Source organism: Tachypleus tridentatus, unplaced genomic scaffold (genome assembly GCF_004210375.1).
Source record: "Tachypleus tridentatus isolate NWPU-2018 unplaced genomic scaffold, ASM421037v1 Hic_cluster_2, whole genome shotgun sequence".
Taxonomy (NCBI): domain Eukaryota; kingdom Metazoa; phylum Arthropoda; class Merostomata; order Xiphosura; family Limulidae; genus Tachypleus; species Tachypleus tridentatus.
The window spans coordinates 1,102,490-1,110,652 of record NW_027467782.1 but is presented as its reverse complement, the minus strand read 5'-3'; the positions used below and the strand labels follow the sequence as shown (position 1 = coordinate 1,110,652).

General features: G+C 31.6%; 1 long non-coding RNA gene across 1 annotated transcript in view; it reads right to left on the bottom strand.

Moving 5' to 3' along the window:
- Window positions 1–917: 917 nt before the first annotated feature.
- LOC143243079 (uncharacterized) overlaps window positions 918–8,163 on the bottom strand; it is a 21,262-nt gene continuing 14,016 nt past the window's right edge. The window contains exon 2 of the long non-coding RNA XR_013023859.1: window positions 918–1,080. This is a non-coding gene — a long non-coding RNA (uncharacterized LOC143243079). The remainder of the gene's footprint in view (window positions 1,081–8,163) is intronic.

Genomic DNA, 8,163 nt, shown 5'->3' with positions numbered 1-8,163 from the left:
ATTTAAGAGAAAATGTCCAACATGGTCGCTGATGAAAAGCAGAATTTTGTTTTGAAATGTTACGATATGTCATAAGATTTATCAAAAAATGGCCATCTAAGGACTTTTGATTTGTTTGGAATTTCGCGCAATGCTACATGATGCTGGTATGGATGTAAGTCTAAAATAATATAAATACATAGCCCTAGTGAATATATTGGATGTTAGTGTAAAATATTATATATAAATAGCCCTAGTGAATATATTGGATGTTAGTGTAAAATATTATATATAAATAGCCTTAGTGAACTCGTTGGATGTAAGTCCAAAATATTATACATAAATAACGTAGTGAATACATTGGATGTAAGTTTAAAATAACAAAAATAAATAGCCTTAGTGAATACATTGGATGTAAGTCTAAAATAATATAAATAAATAACGTAGTGAACACATTGGATGTAAGTCTAAAATAATATAAATAAATAGCCTTAGTGAACACATTGGATGTAAGTCTAAAATAATATAAATAAATAGCCCTAGTGAGCATATTGGATGTTAGTGTAAAATATTTTATATAAATAGCATTAGTGAACTCGTTGGATGTAAGTCCAAAATGTTATATATAAATAACGTAGTGAATACATTGATGTAAGTTTAAAATATTGTTTATTAATAACGTAGTGAATACATTGGATGTAAGTTTAAAATATTGTTTATTAATAACGTAGTGAATACATTGGATGTAAGTTTAAAATATTATAAATAAATAACGTAGTGAACATATTGGATGTTAGTTTAAAATATTATGTGTAAATAACGTAGTGAATACATTGAATGTATGTTTAAAATATCATTAATAAATAACGTAGTGAATACATTGGATGTAAATTTAAAATCACATTTATAAATAATGTACTGAACATATTGAATGTAAGTGAAAGACGTATAATGGGTGAAAAATTAAGCTTTCTTTCTTTCTTTGTTTGAGATAAAGCTTTCTGCAACCTGTTCACCACGGGTATCGAAATTCGGTTTCTAGCGCTATAAGTCCGTAGACATTCTGCAGTTACACTGAGGGGTGAAATTCTAGGAATATAGCTTTAAAAATAAGAGAACATTACAAACAATCATATAGCATTACAAACCATCATATAACATTACAAACAATTATATAACAATACAAACCATCATATAACATTAGACAATCATATAACATTACAGACAATCATATAACATTACAGACAATCATATAACATTACAAACAATCATATAGCATTACAAACCATCATATAACATTACAGACAATCATATAACATTACAGACAATCATGTAGCATTATAAACAATCATATAGCATTACAAACCAGCATATAACATTACAAACAATTATATAACATTAGAAACAATCATATAACATTAGACAATTATATAACATTACAGACAATCATGTAACATTACAGACAATCATATAACATTACAAACAATTACATTACATTACAGACAATTATATAACATTACACACAATTATATAGCATTACACACAATCATATAACATTACAGACAATCATATAACATTACAGACAATCATGCAACATTACAGACAATCATGTAACATTACAGACAATCATATAACATTACAGACAATCATGTAACATTACAGACAATCATGTAACATTACAGACAATCATATAGCATTACAAACAATCATATAACATTACAGAAAATCACATAACATTACAGACAATTATATAACAATACAGACAATCATGTAGATTATATATGAAACAAAGAATAATATGTTTGTTTCTAATGCTTAGAAAAACAAGTTGTTACTGTTAGCCACCATTTGATACCACCGGTGGAAAAAAAAAACAAATTGTTTTCAAAATACAGAACATGGAAATTAACGGAAAAATATTGAAGACGATACATAGAGAAAGAATAAATACAGTAAACCTTGACAGATATAAGATGTTTGGATGCAAAGATAATCATTAAGATATAGTGATACATGATGAAGAAATGAAATACATGATGATAAAACTGGTATAAAACATATTGTTTAAAGTTTGAGACAGATATAGTGACACATGATGAAGAAATGAAATACATGATGATAAAACTGGTATAAAATATATTGTTTAAAGTTTGAGACAGATATAGTGACACATGATGAAGAAATGAAATACATGATGATAAAACTGGTATAAAATATATTGTTTAAAGTTTGAGACAGATATAGTGACACATGATGAAGAAATGAAATACATGATGATAAAACTGGTATAAAATATATTGTTTAAAGTTTGAGACAGATATAGTGGCACATGATGAAGAAATGAAATACATGATGGTAAAACTGGTATAAAATATATTGTTTAAAGTTTGAGACAGATATAGTGACACATGATGAAGAAATGAAATACATGATGATAAAACTGGTATAAAATATATTGTTTAAAGTTTGAGACAGATATAGTGGCACATGATGAAGAAATGAAATACATGATGGTAAAACTGGTATAAATATATTGTTTAAAGTTTGAGACAGGTAGAGTGACACATGATGAAGAAATGAAATACATGATGATAAAACTGGCACAAAAGTCAGCAGTACGAGTGCACAAATCTTGAACATCGAGTAAAGTTTAATTTGTTAACATTCTCAATCGATTTAGTTCTGAAATTTAACACTAATTGTTAAAGACACTTTCTGAGATGTCGCTGAAACAGATAAAATATAACAATAAACAAGATTTAGTAAATATATATTTTATATACGTTTTATTTCAGTTGTGGAATATTCAATTTAAAATGTTTCATTATAATTAGAGTTATAAAAAAACATTCAACCGTAACTCATGTTGTTGATTTTTCAGAGAAAACAACGTTGGGCTACATGCGGAAAATCGAACCTCGTTTATCAGTTTAGACTTTTCGCTCTTCCACGTGTAACCTCTAAATCGATCAATTGATCTCTTATAAGTAGTCAGAAACTCTTTAAACATGGTGTACAATATTCTTTGAGTTTATATCCTCTCGTAACACGCAAGAGAAACAAAATGATAAAATGTTCGCAGACCTTAACTGAATATTTACATTGGTTACAGTAAATCATTGATGTTTGTTTGTAGAGACGATTCATCAATTGGTTTAAGAATTACAATCACAAAATATATTTCATTTTATTCTAAATTATAGCCATGTATCTATAGTTCAAGTGTTGTGAAATCTAATGTGAATTGTAAATATTCTGTTAAATGTAGTTACGCTATAGGGAGTTATGTTGTGATTCAGCTATGTTACCTATACATATTCACGTGTTATCATCCGGGAACTGTTCAGTAGTACAAATACACGATTCTTTGTGATATTGTGCAAAACATAGCATGAAAGTCCTAAGTAACAGGACCTTTAAAAACGTATTGTTTGGAAAACCATGTGCACATCATGACTTCATTATTTTTGGCCAATATCTACAACGTCTTGTTTCAAGCAAGCAAATACACAATACTTGGTAAAGAGATGTATAGAACGAAGTTACTACACAATACTAGGTAAAGAGATGTATAGAACGAAGTTAATACACAATACTAGGTAAAGAGATGTATAGAACGAAGTTAATACACAATACTAGGTAAAGAGATGTATAGAACGAACTATGGTAAGTGGGGTGTAGAATGAACGTTGTACACAATACCAGATAAGAGAGTGTGGAATGAAGTTAATATACAATATAGCTAGGTAAGAGAGCGTAGAATAAAGTTAATACATAGTGTTAGGTGATGGAGTGTAGAATGTGGTTACAACACTGGATTATGAACAGATTTATAAGGCTTAAGATGTTATCCTTTAGGATTTCCACACAACCAGTAGGCACGAATCCATAATGTTAAAGGTTTACTTGTTAATTTCTATCCAATTCGAAATTCACCGTGCAGTTTCACAAGTTATCATTGCAATGAAATAGGTGTATTACATTAAGAATCGTCTAAGAACAAATTAATTCTGGTAAGAGATTCCCAAGGTGCGAATGAAAGAAATAATATAAGAAGGTTTTACTGGTATTTCTAAATTATATTAGAGAAATGTAATCGAAAGCATTATGAGACCTAACCTGTCTCATGTGATTGCTAAGATAAAAGAAGATATAACTTTATTTCAGAATAATATGCCCATGGTGGCAGTAATGTAATAGAATGATATGATATTCAACATTATATAATCAAATTACTTAGGCGATCTTGACTGACAGTGTGACGTGTACATTAAATCATCAAATAATTTACGGTATTTTGACAGAAATAACCTTTTACCTTTGTGTGGAAGTTTTGTTTGCTTGGTAATGTTTAGAGCAAAGCCAATTTAGGCTATCTGTTGTATCTACCACCGGGAATCGAACCCTGGATTTTAGCGTTGAAAGTCAGTAAGATTGAAGCCGTCCCACCAGAGGGACAAAATAATAAAAGAAAATACAGCAAAGAATAATGGACAGTTTTATCACCTCGAAAACATAAAAAAGGTAATACATATATGAGTTAAAACACTTTAATTTATTAATATATGTTTATGTTTGTGAAGTTAACGATATTTCATCCTAATTATGTGAACATTTTTAGTAATCATATCTTCTTTATGAAAAGGATTGTGAATGCCTTAACAATTTATTTTGCATGATTCCCATCATTTGCTAGTAACGCTAGTTTGGTGCAATGTAGAGAAAATTAATATTGATAAAGTTAAGTAAACAAAATTACAAGGAATGATTGCGTTGAAAACAGAAAATCCAAATTTTTGACTAATTATATTAGTTTGTTTCAGCCTAAAAACAAGCCGAAAACAAAAATAAATTATAAAAATAACAAACAAAATAAAAAACGCTGCACTAAATGAAAAGATCCAGGATACAAGCTATAATGTGGGATGTAAGATGTACCCTAGGTTTTGGAGGTAACTGAAGCATAGGCCCCACACTATGGTGGGGATACACCGTCTTAACCTCCATTAGCCAGTCTCACATAAAGAAAGAAAATAAAGGAATAGCAATAGATATAGAAATAGAAAATAAAAATTGGGAGAGCAAGATGTGGGTGCTAAAGCCCACAACGTCCCACATCCATATCACCCTTCACTGCCCGCAGAGAGTTATGGGAAGGTGACTGATTTCCAAAGTAAAGAAGAAAATAATGAATTGAAAAATAAATATAAGGTAAGAATAAGAAACAAACAATCTGTAACAGTTGATGAAACTGACATTCACACCTCAACTCAGTCAACAATAACTTTATCTCTGAAAAGTACATTGCTGGTATTTACACTTCATAATGATCCACAATGACTCTACCATTGCCCTTTACAGCTCACAATGGTTAACACTAACTTCTAAACATTTTTCGTTGTTATCCGCTAGAAATGTTCAGTATATACTTTTTTATCTAAGTGAAACATTAGCTAAATAGGCGACTAATTCATTTTCTCAGGTAGTTATTATTGATCACGCATGCGTTGATCATAATCGATCAAGTCTACTAAACAGGAGCCATTTTTGAATAAATCAGCGCCATCTTCAGGCAGACTGTGAGTGTCAAATTTCTTATTATCATTAACCAATAAACTCCATAATTCCTCCATACCCTATTTGTATTATTGATTCAGGAAAGTTACGGTTTGATGAGACAACAGAAGGTCTCATTCATTTATTACCCTACTTTTTTTTTGACGATTTCCAAATCCCATGTGCGCAGTTGACACTTTATGCACCTGACAGTTTTCTAGCAGAATTAAAACAGCTTTTAGTGTCTTCATCATATCCCACTGTTTGTGGTAAGGGCTTCTTTTAGAACACCCTGTTATGGTATTGTTTCTCAGAAGCCAACATGCAACAATAAATAAGATTCATCAGTTCACATCCATGTAATATATCTTAACCTGCAACCATTATATGACTTTCACCATGGAATTCAACCTTGCGAAATCATCTAAACTTATATTCTTAGTTAATGGGAAGTTTTAGTTCGCGATACAAGTGAACTTAGATTAACCAGAACGAGTCTTGTTTTGTCTTGGAATTTCGCACAAAACGACTCGAGGGCTATCTGTGCTAGCCGTCCCTAATTTAACTGTGTCAGACTAGAGGGAAGGCAACACCCACCGCCAACTCTCGGGCTACTCTTTTACTAACAAAAAAGAGGGATTGACGGTCATATTATAACGCCCCCACGGCTGAGAGGGCGAGCATGTTTTGGCGCGACTCGGGCGCGAACCGGCGACCCTCAGATTACATAGTGCACGCCTTAACGCGCTAGGCCATGTCAGGTCCGAGTGCATTGTCACCAAAATGTGTTATAGTTGTTACAATGTAAACATATTGTCATCATTCATTATATCAAAACCTATTCATAAAATACTCATTTTAAGAAGAACATACATTGACATTCGCAGGCAGTAAGAGCGTGGAACATGCCACAACTGTAACCAAGTCTAACCAATAACAAAACTTGAATTAATAAACACTGCAATATCTCCGTAATGTGCCATATCTGTCCGTTGATATTGTTTTGTGTTGGACAGGACTGGACAGCATAGCTGGCATATCTGCAGATGAAGAAACAAGACAATCGGTTTTACCAGTTCATGATTTTTTGCACATGCGCATTAGAATAAGATGATTTTCTTAGCAATCACGTAAGGTGTTACATTGTCATTGACTGTCCAATATTTTTCGTCACTATATCGCAGGTAGATGATGAAAAATATTAACATACCATTGGCAGTATAACTTACCAATTGTGCTTATGGTGTTAAGTTTCTGTGGCGACGGTGAAACTATGCCAGTAGATGTATTTGTTTGGAGTTTTTTTTAAGGACTAAGAATGTAATAAAAAAACTACTTATCTGTTTCTCTGGAGCAACTCCCGAATATTTTATTTCTCGTTTCTCTCTTGCTAGTGAAGAAACTATGGTTGAGCTATTCGACCATAAGTGAAGCGGCACGTGTACAGATGAATAGGAAAAAGATCTTTATTGATGTCTGAAATGTGTCGTCACCTCTGATAAAGAAAGGCCACACAATGTTCAGGTTATCTTTAAGCTTTTCTAAATGATTTTAGATTAACGTTCTCTTTATCTCAGAGACTTTCATGACACTTGAATTGAACTTGTTGACTTACGGTCTAACGCATCAATTGTAACAAACTGAATGTTGCTACACGTTTTTTTTTTTCAATACTTCCAAGTATTCCACTATCTGATCATTCTTTGTAGAACGATATAAACTATATCACAACCTTTTGTAACACAATTTCAAACTTTCATTCTTAAAAGACTTATGTTTCTTTATGAGGTCTTTCTCCAATAATGCATTTGTCGTTTTAGTTCTGTTTTACGTCAAATTTGTATGGCAGTAAAACAAACTCGAACCGTAATAACTTTATTATTTATATTTTGATATTTATTTCTTGTCACTGTTACGTCTACGTCTCATACGTCTATTACTTTATTTGCTATTATCATCTTCACTTTGACCTCGATCTGGCAGAGCGTTTACTGCAAATTATCATTGTTTAAGTATTGGCTTACCATCTATAGCCAGGTAGCAACTAGCACTACTAATAATACACAAACATACATTTTATTTGTCTGTGATGACGAGAACCCACTTGTTGAGATATATGTCGTTTGGGTTGAAAACATAGAAGAGCGAACAACGTTTCGACCTTCTTCGGTCATCGTCAGGTCACCTGGTCGAAACGTTGTTCGCTCTTCTATGTAAAATATTTTCTCAACCCAAACGAGCCGTTTTTAATTTTATTTGTCTCTTTGATATATGTGAAAACTACACGAGAGACATCTGTGCTTACAATTTTGAGTTGTTAGATTCAAAAACACAACAAAAACCAGCAACCGCTGGAAACTCTTGGATTTATCTAATCGAATAATGAAATTTAAATGTTACTCCTATAACACATCTATAGCTTCAAAATACGATGTTTCGATAACGGGACACGAACCAATAACTCTTTGCTCGATAGCCCCTTATATATATGTAATGTGGAAACGTAGCTACAGTCATTATAATATTACCGTACCTGTGAAACTAAACAATAGATAGTAATGGTGCTAATCAAATGTGTTTGTAACTACAATGTGTATTTATGGAAAAAGAAATTGTGAATATACCATT